This window comes from Cervus elaphus, chromosome 25 (genome assembly GCF_910594005.1).
Source record: "Cervus elaphus chromosome 25, mCerEla1.1, whole genome shotgun sequence".
In the NCBI taxonomy this organism is placed as follows: domain Eukaryota; kingdom Metazoa; phylum Chordata; class Mammalia; order Artiodactyla; family Cervidae; genus Cervus; species Cervus elaphus.
The window spans coordinates 49983845-50009502 of record NC_057839.1 but is presented as its reverse complement, the minus strand read 5'-3'; the positions used below and the strand labels follow the sequence as shown (position 1 = coordinate 50009502).

General features: G+C 35.4%; 1 protein-coding gene across 2 annotated transcripts in view; it reads right to left on the bottom strand.

Annotated features, from left to right (window-relative positions):
- Window positions 1-25008, bottom strand: part of CDH10 (cadherin 10) — a 182440-nt gene extending 157432 nt beyond the window's left edge. Inside the window, exon 1 of one of the 2 annotated variants that reach the window (XM_043887864.1) lies at window positions 24722-25008. The gene's annotated coding sequence lies outside the window, so the exon portion shown is untranslated. The remainder of the gene's footprint in view (window positions 1-24721) is intronic. The other variant, XM_043887863.1, reaches the window with a different exon arrangement.
- Between the last annotated feature and the right edge of the window lie 650 nt (window positions 25009-25658).

Below are 25658 nucleotides of genomic sequence, written 5' to 3'. Positions count from 1 at the left end.
ACTGGACATGGAACAACAGACTGGTTCCAAATAGGGAAAGGAGTATGTCAAGGCTGTATATTCTCACTTTGCTTATTTAACTCATATGCAGAGTACATCATGAGAAATGCCAGGCTGGATGAAGCACAAGCTGGAATCAAGATTACTAGGAGAAATATCAATAACTTCAGATATGCAGATGACACCATCCTTATGGCAGAAAGCAAAGAAGAACTAAAGAGCCTCCTGATGAAAGAGAGAGGAGAGTGAAAAAGTTGGCTTAAAGCTCAATATTCAGCAAACTAAGATCATGGGATCTGGTCCCATCACTTTATGGAAAATAGATGGGGAAACAGTGGAAACAGTGTCAGGCTTTATTTTGGGGGGTTCCAAAATCACTGCAGATGGTTACTGCAGCCATGAAATTAAAACACACTTGCTCCTTGGAAGAAAAGCTATGACCAACCTAGACAAAATATTAAAAAGCAGAGACATTACTTTGCCAACAAAGGTCCATCTTGTCAAGGCTATGGTTTTTCCAGTAGTCATGTATGGATATGAGAGTTGGACTATAAAGAAAGCTGAGCACCGAAGAATTGATGCTTTTGAACTGTGGTGTTGGAGAAGACTCTTGAGAATCCCTTGGACAGCAAGGAGATCCAACCAGTCCATCCTAAAGGAAATCAGTCCTGAGTGTTCATTGGAAGGACTGATGTTGAAGCTGAAACTCCAATATTTTGGCCACCTGATGCGAAGAGTTGACTCATTTGAAAAGACCCCGATGCTGGGAAAGATTGAAGGCAGGAGGAGAAGGGGACGACAGAGGATGAGATGGTTGGATTGCATCATTGACTCAGTGGACAAGAGTTTGAGCAAACTCCAGGAGTTGGTGATGGACAAGGAGGCCTGGTGTGCTGCAGTCCATGGGGTCACAAAGAGTTGGACACAACTGAGCAACTGAACTGACTGACTGAGTCAAGATGAAGACTCCAGAAAATGTCAGCACAAGCTCAAAATCAGGAGTCAACAGCTGACCTTTGACAAAACACATCACTTGATTTGGTGAATGCGTGTATGCATGCTCAGTCACTTCAGTCATGCTCAACTCTCCGCGACCCTATGGACTGAAGTGCACCAGGCTCCTCTGTCCACAGGATTTTCCAGGCAAGAATACTGGAGTGCTATTCCCTTCTCCAGGGGATCTTCCTGACCCAGGGATCGAACCCCGATCTCCTGCATTGCAGGCAGATATTTCTGAGTCATCAGGGAAGCCTCAACTACAGCATAGAGGGATCCAATAAATTAGTCACAAAGACTCCTAGTTCTGTTTCAAAGGTAAAGATTAGCTTTACATACATTCTTGAGCCTGAGGGTTGCCATGCCCTTCTCCAGGGATTTGGTGAATGACTGATGACCAAATTTATTCTGCTTCTGAAAGTTGTGGGCAAGAGTACACATAGTGGGTTAAGAAGATCCTCATCATAAGAGGGCTGTGAGAATTTGCCAGGAGGGAGTGGATAGGAGTACGAAGAAAAAAAGGAACATTCTCCCAGATAAGCTACATCAGAGTCATTAGCTCTGTTGATACCAAAGGATGTATTCTAGTCAGGTGCAAAATTTGGAATACATTAGGATGGATGAGAATGTGCAGAATCAGAAATGTGCTTTAGCCAAATAACTCTAGTTTCTGATTAGAGAATGCATTACCATTCCAAATCTTTGCCAGTTTGACAGTGATAATCATGATGAACTTTAAATCTGGCAACATCAACTTTTGGACACAGACTCTGTATAACTCTCTTCAGGTTCCCAGGTCTTTAAGTTTTAGGACAGAAGAGGTATTTATTGGAGGTGAGAGTATGGCATCTTTCAATATTCATGAGACACCAAACACTGCTTCCTATATTTTAATGACAAAAAAAAAAAAAAAAATACAGGTAGTTGGGGGAAAACAAATCCCTCTAATGTCAGGTTTATATTTTACCCTCATATTTTTCAAATAAAATACTTGCTTACAATCATTTCATTTTGTAAAACTCAGAAAACACACACACATACACATAGATCATCCAGTTCAATTCTTTGAGTTCAAAAAGAGGATTCTGAGCCAAATAAGTTAAGCGACTTGCCTATTTGACCTTAGCTCTGGCACGTTTGAGGACATAAAAAAAATGAGATATAGCTTCAAAGTGTTCAGTGTTTATAATGTCAAGTGTATGGAAAAGAAGAAGGAAAGAAAATGATATGCCTCTGCCAGAAATGAGTATGATTTCAGCTTTCCTGTGTCACACAGGAAGCAGGTACAGGGCTGAGAAACAGCGACAGGCTCCAGGCAACATGTGTTCATTCGCAGCCAGCTCCCAGCCAGAGGTTCCTAAAGACGCAGCGAAGGCAATCACGCACACTCCTGACGGGAGGACTAGTTTTATTTAACAGTTTTGAACAGCTGGAGAGCACACAGCTAACGACCACTTGAGCATGAAAGTGTCTGATGATTGCATATAAAATATGCCATGCAATGAGGAGAAAAGGTAATAACAATATACAACAGAACAAATGTGCAGTGACAGTTCAAAACGTGTAAATTGCATAACAAATTTTGAAAGAGAACCATCGTTGAGCATGCTGATAGTAAGATATTTCTTTCAAATAAGAAATAATTTAAACAATCAGAGAAATTCTCTCTTCTCAATCTCCTCGGAGCTATATGAATGGAAAATGATGCAAAGTTAGCAACAGAGAATCAGAAAATCCCAGAGAGATTTACAGGTCTGACAGGAGCTTTTCAACAACGTTTAAGCATCATGTGAACAAAAATATTTATGAGACGAAACAACCCTCTGGTCAGAGTATCTCTTACCTTGCAGAAAAGGAAAGCTATCAACAACAAAGCAAGCAGAAGGCAACGCTAAATTCCAAATGCAATTGCAGGGTGAGCTGTACTTTTAAATAACCGCATATGTGTTTTTAGAGATTTGTCTCACGGCTCATGTCTTATTTTTTTTTCCTTCACCCAACTGTCAACGATATCAGTGATGAAAATGAAAAATGTATCACTCAAAACTATTTTTTTGTTTGCATTTTCTGAATTGTACCTTATCTAGTGAGAATGAAAGTCCTCTCTTTTTTTTTTCTCAGAAATATATTTCTGTAAGATTTCTTCACTATCAAAGTACAGGAACAACTAGAAGGAAAAAAAACAGGATGTAGAGAGATAACCATATAGCAACCATTTTTTTGAAGAACTCACTAGGTGCTCCAAGGTATAGTAAGAGACAAAAACCCAGTCATAAAGAAGCAGCATCCTATCGTAAGAAAGAAATCACTTTTGATCAAATAATACCAGCTTCTCTGCATTGTCTCCTCCACAGCATTTATTATAATCAGCCATATTAAATATTTTTGTTATTCAGGTTTTGATAGTCTGAACCCCATTTTGGAATGTAAAGTCCATAAAATCAGAGATTTTATTTTATATATGGATTTTTTTCCATTGCTTCAATCAATATTTAAATGGGTCAATAAAAATATCAAATACTGATAAGATTATTTAATCTAATAGTGAGAAAACAACATAAGCAACTGGGAAGGAAAACATAAATTGTCTGAGGCATTTAAAGACAGCTATGATGAGGTGACACATTAAGGATGAGGTACGATAGTAACTGGGCTGCCCTGGGGGCTCAGAGGTAAAGAATCTGCCTGCCAATTCAGGAGACTTGGGTTCGATCCCTGGAGAAGGAGACAGCAACCCACTCCAGTATTCTTGTCTAGGAAATCTCATAGTCAGAGGAGCCTGGCGGGCTACAATCCATGGGGGTCACAAACGAGTCAGACACAGTTCAGTTCAGTTAAGTTGTTCAGTCGTGTCTGACTCTTTGCGACCCCATGAACTGCAGCACATCAGGCCTTCCTGTCCATCACCAACTCCCGGAGTTTACTGAAACTCATGTCCATTGAGTTGGTGATGCCATCCAACCATCTCATCCTCTGTCCTCCCCTTCTCCTCCCACCTTTAATCTTTCCCAGCATCAGGGTCTTTTCAGATGAGTCAGCTCTTTACATCAGGTGGCCAAAGTATTAGAGTTCCAGCTTCAACATCAGTCCTTCCAATGAATACTCAGGACTGATCTCCTTTAGGATGGACTGGTTGGATCTCCTTGCAGTCCAAGACTCTCAAGAGTCTTCTCCAACACCACAGTTCAAAAGCATCAATTCTTTGGTGCTCAGCTTTCTTTATAGTCCAACTCTCACATTCATACATGACTACTGGAAAAACCATAGCCTTGACTAGACAGAACTTTATTGGCAAAGTAATGTCTCTGCTTTTTAATATGCTGTCTAGGTTGGTCATAACTTTCCTCTCAAGGAGTAAGCATCTTTTAATTTCATGGCTGCAGTCACCATCTGCAGTGATTTTAGAGCCCCCAAAAAATAAAGTCTGCCACTGTTTCCACTGTTTCCCCATCTATTTGCCATGAAGTGATGGGACGGGATGCCATGATCTTTGTTTTCTGAATGTTGAGCTTTAAGCCAACTTTTTCTCTCTCCTCTTTCACTTAAGAGTCAGACACAACTTGGTGACTAAATAACACCACCACCGTGGTGATAACTGAGGTATGAAATTCTTATGTCAGTATACAAAATTGTGTTAGTATTTCCATATTATCTACTACAGGAAGGCAAAGTCTAAATCAGTTCATTGTATTCTTTGTTGTATTATCTACATCCAAGTTATAATAATTTTGTAATTTAATTTCTGAGATTTCAGATTTGGAAAGGAACTTAGAAGTCATCTCTTCTAAATGCCCAATTTTTGTTGAAAGCAAAACAAACTCAAGAGTTATTAAGATAAGTGTTAGAGTTCTTGATTGACGAAAAGGGCAGAATTAGGACATATACTCTGAAAGGCTTACTCCTTCTATTACGAGCTTCTATGAACCACTTGCTTGAATGTTCTCACACAATGCTGACTGCATTACTTCAAAGAAATACAAAGAAACTAAAAAATGCTCACAGAAAGACAACTGAACTATCATTAAAGAAATGGAACCACTCTGTATAGGAAGACTGCAATGATTAGAATCTTCAATCTGGAAACTTTGACATCTATTAAATCATGAAGAAGGTGGATAGTGTGAAAGCCAAGCTCTCTACACACTTCAGTTATACTAGGTCTGAGGGCACTCTTTGAAGTTTAAAAGAGATAAATTTAGGACAAATAATGGAAAGTGCCATACTACTTTATTTATTAGGTGGAGTTCTCATGGAAGTAACACAGGCTGAGAATATAATAGGTTCATAAAAGCTTTAGATAAAAAACATACAATAAATCAATTCTAGACTATTCATGGGAAGTGTCCCAATATGCCATTAATATGACTTATATCTTTGCCACAGTACAGGGCTATCCTTGTTCCATAGTTATATTTGAAGTGATTGAGCTTGAACATTTTCACGCTGAAATTAAAGAACCAAGTGTCTTAGTAACATGGGTTAAATAGCAAGAGTTGATGGGGCGGCAGGTTCTACACATAACAAGGACTCAATGGCTATTGAATAAATTAATTTTCTGCAGCCAAGGTAAAATTTCCAAATGAGCATTATGAACATACAATGTGTATATGTATGGGTGTATATATAGATAATGTATATATAAATATATACATATATTCACAAATTTCACAGACATGAAAATGTACCAAAGGCTGTCTCAACCAAAGAGACATTCTAGGTACACAGAGAGGTTTGTTTTGAAGCATCTTAGTCTCTTGCTGTTAGGAATCTATCAAGTTCTCTTATACTATGCATTCCATCACATTTTTAAATGTCAAATTTCATCTTCAGAATAAAATACCATCATTATGTATTACTTTATCTCAGTAATTTTTTAATGGAAACATTTTCCAAGTATTGAAAGATCACCTCAAATTTATCAAGGGCATTTATGTTGAATCTTGTTCTCATATCATGATACTTGCTGCTTCACTGATGTGAATGATTTGTAGAATAATGATACTGGATATGTATAAACTAAGCATAAGAGCTTATACACATTTTTCATAAAATGATAAATATTTGTGTTTATAATACAACATAAAAAATAAATAATGGTAATCAAAACTCTCAAAACTAATAGCATTCAAATTAATATTATTTTTAGGTAACAGATACTTTTGGTTCACCAAAACTAAGTGCTTGATAAGTGGATATGGCACCAGAATTAAAACAAAAATTCTTTAGAGATTAATACACATACAGTGAAGTAACCTCTTGGTTCAGTTTTCTTTAGGTGGCAAAATTTTCAAATAAATTTCATATAATTCATTGCAATATTGTTTGAAGTTCATTTGGCAAAAGTCTATGAGATACAAAATATTTCTTCATGCTTTTTTTTTAGAAACTTAAAAATGATATGAAAGCAACAATGATCACAACAGAAAACTGGATACTGAAATAACATGAGTATTTCTTATAAGATAGCTATTCACCTTAAATATATTATTATATGAACTATATTCAATTATCATACAAAATCTCACAGCCTTCAAATTCATATAACCTGAATCAGGTTTGAAAAAAACTGGTCATGTCACAGCTTTAACATGGTTTTATCTGAGTGATTTAAAATAAATACATAAAATTTTATGATTAAGCTATGTCGGTAACAGATATTACTGAATGCTTTTATAATTTTCTATTCAGTTACTAAAACTCAGTGACTAGTATCTGCAGATACAAGCACTTTCTAGTTTTTCATTGTTTTATTTTGCTTTATATAGAGACAATGAATAGATCAACTTATGCTATAAAAACAATTTTTAGAGTTTGGAATCTTTCATTTTTCATGTTCTCAATACAATTCATGATAAGTGACAAGCTTTTTTAAAATTAAATTTTTTCCCAAAATTATTCCACTTTTATGATAATATTTTCTAATGAAATTATGTGTATACAATGAAAATGGTTCTCTATCAACATATGAACCCCTTACCTCTCTTAATAGAAGCAACTGCTGTGACTATTTCCAATGTATACTTGAAAAAATACTGTATGTAATTAAAAAAAATCATTATATGCCTTATTTCTCCAAGAGGGAGAATTTAAAAAAAAAAAAACACTAAATAATGCTAAGAGAATGTTGTAAAAATCCACTAAGAAATTTATGGCTACATTGTAAGCTATGGTTATTTTAAGTAATTAAGTTGTTTTAGTGAACTTTTTCCTACCTACAAGGCAAGTTTTTATCATCCACAAATTTTGACAACTGAATTGCACATGTTATTAGAACAGTGCTAAAATATAGCACATTTGTTGTATCAATATTTTACATCCTAATCCCTACTTATTTTTAGGCCATGTGCATGCTAAATCACTTCAATCATGTCTCACTCTTTGCTACCTGCCAGGCTTTAACTGTCCATGGGATTCTCCAGGCAAGAATAGTGGACTGGGATGCCATTCCCTTCTCCAGGGGAAGGTGGGGATCATATTCACGTCTTCTGCATCTCTAATGTCTCCTGTATTGGCAGGCAGCTTCTTTATCACTAGTGCCACCTTGAAGTGAAGTGAAGTGAAGTGAAAGTCTCTTAGTTGTGTTCAACTCTTTGCAACCCCATGGATTATATAGTCAGTGGAATTCTCCAGGCCAGAATACTGGAGTGGGCAGCCTTTCCCTTCTCCAGGGGATCTTCCCAATTCAGGGATCGAACCCAGATCTCCCACATTGCAGGCAGATTCTTTACCCGCTGAGCCACCAGGGAAGCCCAAGAATACTGGAGTGGGGATCCTATCCCTTCTCCAGCGGATTTTTCTGACCCAGGAATTGAACTGGGGTAAACAATTGGACACAACTGAGTGCCACCTTATCTTACTGAAAAACATAGTTTTAAAGTAATAAAATTAAGTCATTAATAAATAGAAATTTTATAAAAAGATAGGAGTAGAAATAAAGATGATACATCTCCTTGAAGGAATGCACACATGACTTACATAAATTTGGGGTAGAGGTGAAGAATAGAAGAGAAGGGACCGTATTTTCAAAGTCTGTATTCTGGGTCTCTCACTAGCTTTGTAATTTGTGAAAGTTATATAAACTCTCTGTGCCTCAGTTCTCTCATCTATAAAATGGAGATTATAATATTAACTGTTTCCTTTATCAAGTGATTTAAAGAAATAATAGATGTAAACCATTCTGTACAGTGTATAGCATTTATTAAGTTCTCAATAAATGACAGTTATCTATGAGTATTATCAATATTTAATCATTTGCTTTAAAACTTTGTAATAACATAACATCTCTTACAAATAATCATTGTAGTGAAATCACAATGATAGCTTTAATTATTATATTAAGAGTATGTCCTGTATACCATATAACACTCTATTGCATGTATTATCTCAGTTAATTATTAAAAAAAAGGTAAGGTTATCACATTAATATTGTCTGAGCTTTCATTCTGAAGTAAGGAAATATTTGATTATTCCCATAACCTTGTAATCATAACAAAGTTCTCTTTCGTATTTTCCCAATAACTAGTTAAGTGACTAAGAACAAGTTTTCTCAGGAAACAAAGCAAAACAAAACAAGAGTTTGATATAAATAATCCCGTCACACAAATAAGCTTATATTAAAGGAGAATTTAAACAAAACTATCTGATACATCAAAGATGCTAATTCATCAGCGTGACCATCAGCTTGAGACATCAGAATATTACGAGCAAGCACAGACCAGAAAAATTACATTTTTATCAGTAGGAGAAAATGTTAGAGAGCAATCAACCTTGAGGAACTCTATACGAAGTGGAGGACAGTAGCAGACATCAAATGATAACTCACAGCATATATGTATTTGAGAGCACATAATGAGAAAATTAGCTCAGTAGTAAAGAATCTGCCTGCCAATTCAGGAGATGTGAGTATGACCCTTGGGTTGGGGAGATCCCCTGGAGGAAGAAATGGTAACCCACTCCAGTATTCTTGCCTAGAAAATTCCATGGACAGAGGAGCCTGGCAGGCCACAGTCTTTGGGGTTGCAAAGAGTCAGACATGATTGAGCAACTGAGCACTATGAAAAAATTGTTAGGGATGGAGAATGGGCAGAATCAGATATGGTATTATTAGCACAATTATCCTGTCACTCTCACATTGGCTTTCCTTGAGGAGACAACAGTTTTTGGTTGACTCTGAGACATTTGGATGCATATCAACCCCACCATTTGAGGCATATAAAATGCTAAGAATAATGGTTGAGTTTTTTTAATCTTATTCATCCTAATGAATAAGATTGAGCTAATGGTAAAAGAGTATCTTTTGAAATGAACTTTTAAAAGGGTCTTTTAATGAGCTTTTAAATCATATGTAAACTGCTTAACCCAATATATAAGTTTCTCCACAAATATAGTTCTTCAGCATAGACCCACTTTGGTTCTTCAGTGACCAACCATACCCCATGTTTGTTCCTACCACTGCTCACAGAAGCATAAGTTCTATAATGCCTGCCCTTCACACACACTCTATACATCTTCCAAGCCAAGGTCAAGTAACAATTTCCTCTCCCCCATTACTTCAGCTTTCTGACTTCTACTAATGAATCCTAATACTGACTGGTTTAGAGTCATTTTAATGCTTAGTTAGATTTCACAGCCCATGCTATTTTGTTTATCAATAACAATGCTTTTTACTTAGTCTATTATATTCATTTCAGTGTATAACACAAAACTCTGTACATATATGCTTAAACCAATAAGTGACTATGCTGCTGCTGCTGTTAAGTCACTTCAGTCGAGTCTGACTCTATGCGACCCTATGGACAACAGCCCACCAGGCTCCTCTGGACACAGGATTCTCTATGCAAGAATACCAGAATGGGTTGCCATTTCCTTCTCCAATAAGTGGCTATAAAACGAATCAAAAAGGAATTAAATAAGAATCCGCATATTTCAAAATGAGTAATGTCCCCTTTAATGCACCTGTCTTCAAGAATATATTTTAAATGTATTTATGAAAACTTCTTTCTAAAAATTGATTTTATAATTAGTGCATGGATTCAGACATAAAAAACAGCATAGCAATTTCTAGCTGCAATTACTTTTCTGGTGTGCACATTCAAATCATTCAGCAAAAATTTAAAAATATATATGGCCATTCCTCTAATTAGTATGTTGAGCATCTTTTCATGTGCCTTTTGGCAATCTATATGTCTTCTTTGAAGAAATGTCTATTTAGATCTTCTGTCCTTTTTTTTTTGATTGGGTTTTGTTGTTGTTGTTGTTGTTTTGATACTGAGTTGTATGAGCTTTTGTATATTTTGGAGATTAATCCCTTGACAGTCACATCGTTTGCAAACAGTTTCTCTCATTCCATAGGTTGTCTTTTCTTTTTCTTTGTCAATTCTACTAAGTGCTTCATAAGTATAGTTACATTTAATACTTTCAGCAGGTTTAAGAAGTAGCCACTTTATCCCATCTTTCAGATAAGGAAACTGAGGCTAGATTAAATATCTTGGCCAAGATTCTTAAGTAGGACAGAATACTCTACATAGATCTGCCCAACTTTGGAGTGAGAACAATTTACCACTAGGCAACAGTATCTTTCAAAATGAACTTGTGCAGGAGAATTTTTGAGCTAGTGATCACATACACAGAATGTCACAGCTCTAAGGGCTTAGCTTTAATCTCATCCCTGAAGGAGCCCTTTCTTGCACTCAAACAATGGCATATGCCCACATCTTTAACGTCACAGTGCCCTGCGCTGACAGTATTCCTTGTCAGTACCAGGCTATACTGTAACTTCTGTTTTGATTGTCTCTCCTGCAAAACACCAGAAGAAAGAAGTTAAAAAGTTTGAATATGACTTATTTTCCATCACATCTTGGTTGTAAACATGCTTCCTTCTCCACAATGGAAAATTGATAAGTATTATTGAATTAACAAGTATATGAAAAATAAATTAAGAAAAATATATTTTAGGAAAATCCCTGGAGCTGGGAATGGCTACCCACTCCAGTAATCTTGCCTGGAAAATTCCATGGACAGAGGAGCCTGGTGGTCTACAGTCCATGGGGTTGCAAAGAGTTGGACACAACTGAGCAACTGATACTTTCACTTTCAGACGGGAAAAAGAGAAGAACAGTTAAGAGGTCTTTGGATATGCAGAAAGTTATGTTTCTTGTTTCATTAATTTCATCTCTTAATAAGCAATGAAATAATTTCACCTTTCAAGTCTCCCCCAGGATTAAATTTCCATGTTCCCCTGTCCACATTCCCCTAAAATTTCACCCATCCTACAAGCAAAACACTAATTTATAGTCCACCAGGCTCCTCTGTCCATGGAAATATCCAGGCAAGAATACTGGAGCGGGTTGACATTTTCTCTTCCAGGAGATCTTCCTGACCCAAGGATTGAATCTGTCTCTCCTGTGTCTCCTGCATTGCAGGTGAATTCTTTACAGTTGAGCAATTTACAACATATTAACCTTTGAATGTTGCTCTTTCCTACAATATTTTCATCTCATTGAGGAAGGGATCATATGATTTACAACTGTTTCTCAAAGTTCCTAGCAAACCTTGGAATATGTGTTAAGAAATCTAAAATATGGCTGAATTGTGAAGGAAAGATGTAATTTTAACCTCTCCTATAGTATTGAGTTGAAATTTTAAAAACACCAATTTTATATTTGTTATATGGTTAGAATTAAAAAGATTTGTCAAATAAATATATTTGGGGGTGGAGGAGACAAGATCATTGACAATGAATTTTTAGCTCTAGGACAGTGAAGAAAATTTTAAGAGGTTTAAAAATCATCTCAGGATGAGGGTTAATTACGGAAATCTCCCTTATCACTTGAGGCTAAATTATCTCGGGTAAATAGATATGCTATGTTTTAGACTAAAATTGAGAAGGAATTTAGAAATGTGGTTAAAGTGTCTTGGATTAATTCTTGGTTCTTACTCAACAGAGGAAAGAGTTCTATGTGTTTCTTTTGATATCTATGATTATCCATTTACTATTTATTTTGCAAAAAAGACTTAGCCATAAGTAAAACTGTGCTCAGTTGCTAAGTCACGTCGGATTCTTTGCGACCCCGTGGACTGTAGCCGACCAGGCTCCTCTGTCCATGGGATTTTACAGGCAAGAATACTGGAGTGAGTTGTCATTTCCTCCTCCAGGGAATCCTCCCAACCTAGAAATCAAATGTGAATGAATATGACATCATCACAGGATTTTTTCTAAACTTTAAACATTTCTAATCTCTTAAATACATCCATTTCAATTTCTGTCTCCCTTTTGAATTAAAATATATACTTTATATATTAATATTTTTAAATTACACAGTGTGAACCATTGCATAGAATGAAAACCCTATCAGTCTTTTGAGAATAAAGCAAATCAACAGCAATATCTCTTCTCTTTGTTGACAGAGGGAACGTGGTTTAATGGGAATCAAAGTAATCTTTGCTTTCAGTTAGACTGTTGGGCTTTGCATGAGAAATGATGTGCTCTGACCACTTGTTTTACATTAAGAGGCAGTTTAGCATGTTCAAAATAGAGAAAATGATTTCCTTTATAAAGATGGACAACTCATGGCTTTAATGCAGAAAATACAGATAATCTTCACAAGATTTTTGCTCTTTTATCAATTTGTCTTCAGTTTCCATTAATCTCCATCCATTTAAAGTTAATCAGTTAATCATCCCAGTGCCCCCAAAGAGAGGCAATTCAGGAGCTGTTCACACTGGAGCCTGTAAACGTGACTAGGCTCTTTTTTGTTCAGTCTTGGAACTGAAGTCTTATCGAGGTTTTAATGATGATGATGATGAATGGTAATAGTTTACGGTGGTAACCACGTATGTCTAGACAGAGAGATAGAAAGAAAGGGAGGGAGAGAGAGGGAGAAACAGCTATAGATTTAGCAATAAATTAGAGAACTTCTGCTCATCTACTGCTATGGGTGATCAATTTTTTTTTTTTTAATTTTTACCCTCAGATAATAAATTAGACAGTGAAGAGTAAGACCACGTAAGAAATCAAAGAAAGTTCTGGATTTAACTCTAAAAGTGACTATTCTGAATTTCAAGCAAATAATAGTATTGTTTTATTTCTAAATTCAGACATTTCCTTGTAAAATTATAAGAGAAGCACTAACCATGGGCCCTGCTCTCCTGTGTTAGGTTACAAAAAACCCTAGAAAAAGATACATTTGGCGAATATGTACATTGCACTGTACAAATTATAAATTACACTAATATTTACGTAAAATGAGAGCTAACAATTGTCCCTCTGAATTTCCAGTGAGCCCCCTGAAAAACACATTCAATGACTAGGGGTTACTGGCAGCAGTCCCATGCTTCTCATGCAGGCTGAATATTTACATTTATGTTTTATAAAATGCAAAAATCACAATAACACAGCCCCTGGTTTCTTTGTGTTGCACACCAAAGGATGCTAGAAGGAATTTTGCTTTGAGAATGTGAAATGTGTAAGGAGTCATTAGAGTCAACTTGCAGCTGCACAGTAAAAATATATTTTAGTTTAAAAATTATATATTGCCTCAAAAGGCTTGGTTAAAATATTTTGGTTAGACTTTTGAAAAACAATATTTTTGTAATCCATGTAGATATGTAAATATGAAGTTGCATCAGCCTAAATAAGAACCACTTGTAATGCTATTGTAAAGCCCTTAATATAAGTCCACAATGTTGATTTCAATGCTCCCAAGTGCAACCTTCATTTGGAGAGAATCTGGAGGGAACATTGCCTAATATACTATGAGACAGCCACAAGGTGGCTCCAAACACCTAAGTATGTTTTACCTCTTATAAGGCGAATAGAATTTTACCAGAAACAATAAGCAGCAATTTACCCTAAAAATGGGTCAATACTTCAGAAACATAAATGCATTTCAACATTTTGATTAAGTTTTGAGGTAGAATTTATATTATTTTCAAATGCAGTCTTTCAGAACACATCAAATGGCTGAAAACCTTGAAGAATCTGATGGATTTTGAAAGGAAACAATTTAGTCTATATACGTGTATGACATTTCATTTCTTAGGTTTTAAATTAATTTCTGCTATAGTTTTGCACACTTTTATTCTCACTTGATTCCCAACTAAGTAAAAAGAAATAAATATACAAGTTAATAAACTTTTTCTCTTGCATAAAGAATTTTACAACTAAAGGAAAATAATGCCTCATGTTTAGCCCTTGGGTCTAACGTGCATGCCTTTAGAAAATCAAGTAAAATAAAGTATATCTTATTAATAGAATATTTTAAATTAGCCATTCTAATCAATCAGCCATGAAGTTAAATCATTTAGTCAAATTTATAGTGAAGCCATGACAAAAAAATTATTAAGTGACCACAGCATTAAAGAAGATGATATGAAGACTATGACTTTGATTAAATAGTAAACAAATATGTAATAAATTTAAATATATAGCTAAGATAAAAAATGAGAATTATCTTTACTTTGTTCACAAAATTGTATTTGTTGGCTAGGTTTAATAGTCTCTATTATGACTCACCTAACCTTTACATGTGGGTGGATTAAAGTGCTAAATTTATTCTTTAAATATGTTAATTTCTAAAGTAAACATTATTAGTCTTGAATTATAAATAAAACTGAATAAAAAATAAAAATAAAAAATAAAATTAAAAATGTGCTGTAATTCTTGATTTTTAAAATGAACTTTTAAAGAGAGAGGAACTTATGGACTCACAGTGTGCATATTTTGTAATCTTAACATCCTGATTTCTTTATGTAATTCCAGAGACCTTTTAATAGCCATATTATATACAATCACAAAAAGCCCCAAAAAAGTTATTTCTTAATTGATTTTCCTATGTCCTTTAATGTGAAGAATTTTAAAAATGAATTATATAAGTAAAATCTGTTAAAATTTTCACATTTTGCAGCAGATTCTGTCTCTATCACAAGGTTTCTTGAACCTAGTTTTTCAGCTTGTTATGTAGACTTTCTGACCCACTGACCTTTCAGCTTGTAATACAGACTGTAGAACTATTCTTGAGATTTATAGGTATCAAAACTTTAATGGGATTATTTCTGCAATGCACTGCCTCTGTTCATCATTCTCGTTCTAATTTTCATTACTCTGACCTCAAGAAGGAGAATCTGTGAAAGGAACCGTTACTGCAGTATATTCAGAAATGGTTCATGTTTCACCTGAGTGAGTTTATGTGGCTTATGGAACTCACAACACTTAGTGTCCATCTTTCTAATGTTTTCTCCCTCCTCTGTCCCCTTTTTAGGTCCTTCACATAATTTTCAAAACTTGTATCCATTAATTCCCTAGTTCACGCAGTTAACTGAATGTGATTCTGAGAATGTAGTAGCTTAAGTTTTCAGGTTATGCTCTCTCGACACTTTCACAATCATTAGGGAATGACAGCATTTTAACAGTAATATATTGAGTCCTTTCCACTTTCAATAATAGAGTGTATTAGCCCTTTCCAGTTGGAACAATAGATAAACTGTGTCCTTGGAAATTATATGGTTCAAATTCCCATTTAATAAACAAACAAAAAATCTGGAATGAGGAATTTATGATATTGGCGGTAGAATTAGTGATAAAATCAGACTTAAAACGCTATGTAGCTTTCACCTCAACATAAACACAAAATTGTCATTACATGATACATGTTAAATACAAGTTGCATCGCATGCTGTAGTTAAAATAAAACATACTCAATGAAAAAGCATAGGTCACAAATTTACAAATAAGTCATAATAATGCCAATAGAATAATAGTAATAATAATACATAGCACTAGAACACTTATTGTGTGACAGGAATTGTTAGTACTTTAGAGCTATTGTTTCTTACCATCATGGCAACTGTACTATCACAGAAGTTCAATTATTAACCCCACTTCACAGCTGAAAAACTACCAGGAATATTAAATACAGGGTAAGTGACACAGGATTTGAACCCAGCTGGGTACCACCTTTCATGTTTTTATCCATCAAAAGTTCTTGTGAGTATATTTAGGTAAGAGTTACTATATTTATTAAGAAAAGCAATCTCAGTGCTTCTGGCATATAGCCGTATGATTGTGTTCTCTCTCTATTAAACAATATTATACGGAACAAACTTTTTGACAGAGTGACCAACTTTGAAACTCAGTGGCTTCTAAGTAGTGAATATTTTAATTGCTTGTAGGGGGTGTGGAAACTTCTGTTCCTAAGAATTTTTAGCAATATAATTTGAGGATTTACCTGGTTTTCAGATATGCTAGCTTTTCATTTAGGCTTCTTGTTTGGGATTGTAATGTTAGTCTCAACTTTGAGGCCTTGCTTCAAGAGGACAATTGGCTATTGTACACATAAAGCTCAAACGTGGATCACCAACCACCATGGCTGCACCTAACTGACGCTCCAACTCAGAACCCACCCTCGGGCCTCCACTGACTGAACCTGAAGCTATATAAAAATGCATCTTTTTTTTTTAATTTATTTATTTTATTATTGAAGGATAATTGCTTTACAGAATTTTGCTGTTTTCTGTCAAACCTCAAAAATGTATCTTGGACTAATCTACTTACTCATTTTGATAGTTTCCTGAATGATATCATGTGGCCTTGAATACAATAATATGGCTTAACAAAGTAAATTAGATTAGAGCCTCATATTATCATCTGAAAAGTAACTGATACTCATCATTCTTATATTAATCAAAGCTAGAATATAATACCAAATAATGTGAGGAATTATTCAATGAAAGTGAAAGTGTCAGTCACTCGGTCACGTCTGACTCTTTACGACCCCATGGACTGTACCCTGTGAGGCTCCTCTGTCCCTGGGATTCTCCAATGTAAGAATACTGGAGTGGATTGAGATGCCCTCTTCCAGGGGATCTTCCCTACCCAGGGATCAAACTCAGGTCTCCTAGCATTGCAGATGGAGTCTTTACCATCTGAACCATCAGCACAGCCCACCTCACTGCAAAAAAAGGTTTTGTTTTATCTTTCTCTCTCTTCAATCTTGTATCTCTGGCTGCTGGCACAGTCTGGCTCATGGTAGGTACTTAAAGTATAGTGAATAGAAAAATGAAATAATTAATTAAATAAGACACTGAGAAGTTTATTAGGTAGTTTGCATTAAAGAAAATAAAAACTAAAGAATCTGTGTTAGGTGGAGGAATAGCTAACTGCCCAATGACATTCTGCTAATTTACTACTTTCCCATGATAACTGACACATTGAGAACATAAATACTGATATTTCTATTATAAATCATATGATATTTATTGTGAACATCTCACATTAAAACCTCTTTTTCTCAGGCACAAAATTTATATTAGATTTAGCCTCTGGGTGTGGCACTAAGGGAATGGCTGATAGAACTTCCCCCAAAATGAATACAGTTGCTTAGAAGCTAAGAAAAAGATTGAGCAAGTGATTGTTTAGATACCCAGGAGATCATTTAAATTTATTAAGTAAAAGGCAAAAGAAAAATGTTATACATGTACAAGAAAGTCATATTTTAAGTATATATGAAAGCTTAAAATCAAAACACAGTTAAACTAATGATTGTGAATATTTCACTATAATAATTTAGTTTGTTAATACTTTTAACAATTGAACATTTCTCTTGAGAATTTTTGGGGGGGGCAGTGGTTTATATGTGTGCTTCAGTTTGCTTCTAGAGGAGATTAGGCTTTTATCAATCACACTTTTTTCATCTTGAATCTACCTAGAAACTGGTTGGATCCAAGCTCTACCTATAAAATGGTGAATTAATGTCTTTGCTCTGAAGTCAAGGTAGGGGTTGCCATTTCTCTAACTTCACATCCCCACTTGACTGGCTGTCCAGGAGAGGTCATATACCTAACACTGACATAGTTTTGTCTTAAAAAAGAAAACATGTTTTTTTTAACCTACTTTGTTCAGATACTCAATTATGAAGGACATCCAACTATAAGTATAGCCAAGAAATCATGTTTCTTAACTTAGATAGTAGGGACATTTCATGTCCCTAGTAAGTAATTTTTTTTAGTATTAAAAGTGAATACTTATATCTTATGTAGAACTATCTAGTTAGTAAACATTGAAAAATTAGAGCATATTTTAAAAGACATAAGAGAATCTTAGAAAAACATAGTTCTCTTTAAAATGCATCTATCCAAAAACTTGGTCAGTAGGTTAAAATATAGAAATTCTATAGAAAATCTCCATTCTTCACTCAATCAGGAAAAAAATAAATAAAAGGGGAAAAAAGGAAATAGAAAAGGGTACTTCTAAGTATTAATATTTGCCTGGAGCTGGCATTCAATTTTCAACAAATCTCCAAAAGACTAACTGAAGCCTTGTTGAAGGGAGTGGATAAAGCAATAAAGACTTTCCATAGGAACTTATTCACTGGGAAAGGATTTTATTCAAATTTAGGAAGCTAGATGCAGACAGAATAAATGTGCACCTTTCTGGTTTTCACTCTCTGAGACTACACATTAAAAAGTCACTCCGGCACCAAGGCTACAGAACAGGAACAACCTCCAATTTAGAATGTTCCAGAAAGAAGTAAAACAAAATATTATAGTTGACTAGGCTAATAGTCACTGCATACTCAATTTGATGAAGTAAGTTGATATACACCTGATTTTATTCCAATGGTACCTTTTCCTTGTGTCACTGCTAAAGCAAATAAATATCATTGTTAGTATGAAAAGAATATGCAATTCATAGTCTCTATTTTATTAGTAGTAGATTGAAACCAGCAAGTTTGAGATCATAAATCTTAAACTCTGATCTATTTAAAGCAAATATTTTAAATAAAATAATTAATTAACATACTATACACTCAGATTTGGAGAAGGAAATGGCAACCCACTCCAGTATTCTTGCCTGGAAAATCACACGGACAAAGGAGCCTGGTGGGCTACAGTCCATGGTACCGTAAAGAGCCAAATGCCACTGTGCAGCACACAGATTTACTTGGTATACACAAAACCATTAAGTCCCTCAGGTGGTTCAAATGCTCTCAAGTCAATCTATATATGAGGCTATTAATTTCAACCTGGTGCTAAGAAGTCAAATTATCAAGACACACTATGGTACTTCATCTAAATTTGAAGTCTGATCCAAGAGTTATGGAACCATTCTTTACATTTCCTTTTAAAAATCCCAGAAGTTACGATGGATATCAAATGGAGTTGACTTAACTTGATTTTATTAGGAGTTGAGTCACAAAAAAGAGGAGAATCAGTCATTTTTTAAACTTATGATACTAGCATTATGCAAAAATGCACTCAATAGCCTCGGCAAATACATTGATAGCCTTTGATCTACTCAAATAACTATGCCAAAATTCAACTTCAATTCTTGTGTTTATAAATACCATGTGAACACAGCAGAGAATTACTAGGATAACCCAAGTCAAAACACTTTATTCAGTTTACTGATTATTTAAATCCACTACATGATCTGCTTAACTCGATCAGTTGCTCAGTTGTGTCCAACTCTTTGCAACCCCATGGACTGGTCCATGGAATTCTCCAGGCCAGAATACTGGAGTGGGTAGCCATTCTCTTCTCCAGGGTATCTTCTCAACTCAGGGATCAAATCCAGGTCTCCTGCATTACAGGAGGATTCTTTACCAGCTGAGCCCAGGGAAGCCCAAGAATACTGGAGTGGGTAGTCTATCCCTTCTCCAGCAGATCTTCCCGACCCAGAAATCGAACTGGGGTCTCCTGAATTGCAGGCTAATTCTTTACCAGCTGAGCTACCAGGGAAGACCTTGATTATTGTTATGGTTTTTGTTTCCCAGACTTTCAACTGGAAAGAAGTAGGAACAATGATAATTCTTTACAATATCTAGAATAGACATTTCCTTATTTTTAAATCAGCTTACATTTTTACATTACACCCTGGTAATATCTGTATTTTGCAACAAAGAAGAACCAACATATCTAATGAAAGACTGCTTTCTGAAAACATGCTTGATGTTTAATCTACATTTAAAATCAAGTCTCTTTCAAACTGTTTCAATATCCTCCGTTCCAGTAAATCAACAAAGATTCCCAATCAATAACTGATGCACTGAGTATAATAACTCATGCCTATGCATTCCACATTCTGATACATTGGAGAAGTCATTTCATTAATAAATGTTGAATTCCCATACTGTGTTGCTACTGCAGTAAACTACATTGGTGCCAATTTCAATTCCTTAAATGCCTAGGTGCTATAATGTTTATAAAAATTGCTTTCATTTGAAAGGACACACTCTAGTCAACTGAATTGTCATATACTTTATGGTATAATGCAAAGGATAATATAATAAATCCAACGTATAATGTGGCAGATGATAGAATACTGGCCATAAAAATCACAAGATTTACAGAAATCGTATTTCCAATAGGATAATATAAAAAAAAGGAGCTCAAGAGAAAACTTATTCAAAGATGTTTGTAATTGTCATAAACTGAGGAAGAGGAGAAGGCAGGAAGGGAGAAGAAATGGGAGAGGGAGGAGGAGGTGATGGGCGGGAATGGAGAAGAGAGATCAGCAGGGCTCTGAAATGCTTTGACACATCCTTTAATAGTGAATTTCCTGTTGTGAAGCAATGTTGTTATATTTTCCCAGATAGCCTATTGCTTAATCCTGTCCTGAAACTGAAAGTGTAGTTAAACTTCATATTTCTGCATCATAGAGTATGTAGTATCAAGGCTGCTTCCTAAAACGACAAAAGCAGGGGGTGGTTAACATTGAGATCACATGGTTTGACGAAGTGCTTATACTGCTACTGACAAACTCTCTAAGGACATATTCCCTCTATTATAAGGGACTGCTCTACGAAGGCACTTCAGCCTGCCACAGTCATTATTCTCAAGGAATGTTACACTTTGTATCATAAAATGTAACGCTATTTCACTCATTCTTATTCAGTTTTCAGCTTTCCCTTACTTTAAATCCATCACCAGTATGGTAATATTTAACAAATGTCTCTTAGTGATATAGAGAAAATCACATGTATGGCAAGAGAGACATAGGATAAAAGTAAAAAGACTTTGGTGAAAACAAAGCACTTTTATTCTTTAAAAAAAAAATCAAGTTACTTTTTTGGCGAGAAGTTGCATTGATAATAAAGAGTTAAGCAAAAGTTATGCTGAAACATTATTTTAACTAATCAATGCTAATATGACATTAAAATAATGCATTCCCAGAAATATATATCTTTTAATGCGATAGATGTGATTTTCTTACAATGTCTGCCTCTTGAGTTAGTTGGACAAAGAAGGTATGGCAAAGGCAAAAATGGCCTCATTGGTTTTAGATACCCTTATGAAAGACAGCACAACCGGATTATAAAAAGGCTTGAGGTCTCATACTGAAACATCAAGTGAGGTGAAGCTGCTGAAGGATAAGAATAGAAGAGGAAAGAGGTGACCCCGAGCTGATACTGTTATCTAAGAAAACAGACGCTCCTTGTTGATTGAAATTTTTTCATTCAGATGTGTGATAAAAAATCTGTAATTTTGAGTGTTGAATATTATTAGATGTAAAAGCATGGGCTGTTATACCACTATTCTGTAGACATAATTCTGATGCTTTAATTAGGGGGAAGAAAAAGGCAGACTTTAAAATGCTTAAATTCAGGACTCTTTTTTTTTTTTCTTTTTCTATCTGCCTATTTTAGGTTATTGCAATTATGAAAAAATAAAATTTTCTTTATGAACTCACTGTGAAGAAAAGGAACATTATTTTTATGCTAACTTTCATTTCTCAATTATGAATTCACAAGCTATTCTTTGGACTCCGATTTTTTTTTTCAAAATATTCATAACAGGGACCACACACTTAATACAAGACCTAATCTCCACTACCATTGCTCGGTATAAGCCTAACTAGAATAAGGGTACCTTTCTTGTTATTTGGGTTTTAACTTCAGGCTATTTCAGACACGACTGTTAAACATAATATGGTGAGTGAAGTCACTTTTCTGAAGCCCTATTCCAGAGAACGATTTTGGGTTAATCAAAAGTAGAGTTTGCAAAAATAGACTTGGAACCTGGAGACCAAATAGCTGCATACAATAACTTATGATTGGCATAAATAAGTTGTATATTTCTCTACTTAATACTTTGTTGTTTCAGTATTTTACGAGTACTTCTTAACGTGGCAACAGTATTAGAATGTAATTTGCATGGCAGAAAAAAGACTAAATTATGGACAATGCTTTCGAAACTCAAGAGCTAAACTAGAGATAGTTGGTTTTACAGCCCTGCTTTGTATTAATTGCTTACTATGCAACGCTATTACCAATAATAACACTTAAAAATATGGTTCACTTCGCTGCTGATTCAGCATCATTAGGGCAAATGCTGTTCCTGTGCTGCAGCCTAGCGGAATGATTTGGTATAAAAATGACATATTCCAGGAGCACTGGCTTATCACTTGCTGCAAAGTAGGTTAAGAAACATACGAAAGAAGTCATATGCCCAGAATTCCCCAGATAATACACAGTTTGCCTCAGTCATTTGTTTACATGTGATATTAAGTGAAGATCAAAAATGCATTCTAGACTCTGAACAGAGTTCACACAGCTGGAATTAACCTTTTCAGTCTCAAACACTCTCTTTCTTCCAACAGAAAAAAAAGCCTCTTTCCAAAACACTAACTTTCTTACTATTTTGCCAGTAATGTATATCTCTCTAGATAGAAAGTCAATTTTCTATCTTTTTTTTTTCTTTTAGAAAATCAGTGTAGGTGAAAATATAACAGTATAATACTAAATACCTGCATAGTACCATTCTTATCAATAAACAGCTAGGTTTTATAAACATCTAGGTCTATCACCTGAAGTATTAATCAGGAATCAAGCAATTTGACCACTGACCTCACACATATACATACAGATGTGGATGCCATACAGATTATGTGCTCCTTTCCTAAGTCCCTGGGGTTTCTCTCTCTCTCTTTTTCCCCCCTTTTCAGGCATCTAAGTGTATGGAATTCTATTCTTTGATTGGAGTCAGAAAAGGCACACGCATTCACCAGGGAAGTCAATTTGTTAGCAGCAAGTATTTGAAACCAAAGTATCTGATTTAATGAAAGCAGACATTGACTCATACTTTAAAAACACATTAAAAAAATTTTTTTAAGTGAAAGCAAATGAAAGAAGCATTTCTTTATGTTTTCATGATCAGAATGGATCTGTATTTGTTGTGTCCCTAAGCCACAAATACACTCTGCTTAGATTGGAGCACTCTCCAATGCCTTTGCTCCACAGCCCACCCCCACCCCCAGTCAATCACTATTTCCTTATGCATTACACATTGAATACAAACGTGCCACCTTTACTATGCTGTAGGGAGGGGGCAAGAAGATTAGCTATACAACTTGTCATTTATCTCTTTCTCTGTGATACAGCCCTCTTCCTATTTTCTTCATCACTTTAACTAAAAATGAATCTAGAGCTCTTGTCAGTGACATAATGTTTTCATGAAAGTTCTACTAATTAAAAATCCTCACCATACCAGACCTAAAAAATGAGCACACTCTTGCCAAGTGTTATTCACCACAGAGAAGCTCTTGTAGTTACATTTTAAAGGAGGACCCAGAGGAAGATGCTGCAGAGGGAGAAAGTCTACTAACATATACATTGAGGTTTACCAGTTGTCAGCATCAGAGGGACAGACTATTTCTAATAGAGATCCTTCAAGAAAACAACAACAACAGAAAAAAAGAAAAGAAAACATGCATTTCCAAACAGCTGAGAGTAAGACATGTGCATTTTCGGATAATAGAAGCTTTTACTGGAATGAAGAACCACAATTACAGGAAATAGAGCTGATTTTTGGAAGCAAAAGATGAGAGGTCAATTTTAAATTGAAGTTTGTCTTTGCACCTGTAGACTTCTCTTTTTAATGATATGGAGATGGTAGGTTTTTATTGCATTGGCATGAAAACACTTTCAGACTATTGCTTTTGCCCATACTTATAGTGCCATCAATAGTTACTTGTTGGGGACATGCATTTAGTCTTGCAATGTCCTGCATTAATTTAACAACACATAAAATATGGATTTTATTGCAGCAGAGACAATAAATGCTGCAACTGCTGACTACATGCATTTCATCTCCCCTCTTCATCTTTCCTCTCTCATACTTCTGACTCAGACACAAAATGCGAATCTAGGAATTATGCCTATTCTATTTCTGATAAATGCCAATCTTTCTTATTTATGTAGATGCTTAGTGACGATTGACAGGTTCAAGGAATCTGTCTTCTGCCTGTCATTTCTCCTTATATTGAACCTACAATGAACTATGACTATAAATAAGTGCAGAGGGGATCCATTCATATGGAATGCAAAGTAATGTTCGATGATAGAGTTCAAAGCAACAATCTTCTCCTCAAGGGATTTTTAACATTAAGATGAACAAGCATGAGCATAACAAATTACCCTCCATAATATATTTTTAGCATTTGATCAGAGTGAATGAATTCACAAACTCTAACAACATGACCCACTGTTGAGCATAATATGTAATTTATCCAGTTTCACATTACCTCTTCAGCTATTCAAAGCAGTGGTTTCTAGAATACAATATATAGTCTTATGCTTAATATTTTTTTTTACATATTAAAGATAATCATTTAAAAATAACTGCTGAATACAACTGAAAAACAAACATTTTCCCCCAGGGAGAGAAAATAAGAGACCTTAAGGGAGTTAGAAAAAAAAGAGAGAGAGAGAAAGAGATGAAGTCTTCCTACCTTTTTTTTTATCAGCTTCTGGATAACGGAAGTTGGTTCCAGCCAGAATAACCCTGGAGAAATTGTCACTATATCCCCTTTTTGTTTGTTTTCGGCTGTTATTTCCTATCACTGATTCTACTTCAACCTAACTCAAGCTTTCTCTCAGCATCACTTTTAACTCTGGACGGCAGGGAACCGAAGAAAGCGGGGGGCGAGTTCTCTCTGATTGGCTTTCATTCAGCGCTTCTGATTAAGGGGGGGAAAAAAAGAAAAGGAAAGGAAGGAGGGGGGAAAAGCCCTTCCTCACTCGGAGAGAAAGGTTCTGCTGATAGAGCTGCAGCACTCGCCATGGGAAGGTTAGAGACTGGGGAAGTGCTGGCTTTTGCTCGCACACAGCGATTTGCAATTGAATACGAGGGGAGGGCTCATCCGAGAGGAGGGCTTCGGATGAAAGGCGTCCCCTCCCCCGCAGGGCAGAAAGACTCTCTGTTTCAAGGCTAAGGTAATCAGCCCGATCTAATCCGGCTGTGCCCCTAATGCAATCTCAAGAACGGGACTGCTTCTTGCAATTCTTTTTTAATAGATACTTCTTCATCTGACATATATATTCCTGCACCATCCTTAACTCCAGATCGCCGAAATCCATGAAGCGAGTGCCAAGTCAAATTGCAACCAGCTCTGAATGGTTACCAGAGTGATTTTTGGTTGCGGTTTGAATTATTATTTATTTTTGCTTTCAGTGAACTTTCTCTTCCTTGATTCTCCAAATACCTTATGTTTTTATCGCTTATGGTCATAGGAGAACATACCTTGCTCGTCGTTTGGGAATGTTCGTGAGCTAGTCTTGTCTGCTTAATCTTAATCTTACCTGCTTTGCCTTTTGATTTTATAGGTAGAATATTTTATTCACAATGTAAATATGCAACTAACGCTATTAAAATATTTAGAATTGGGG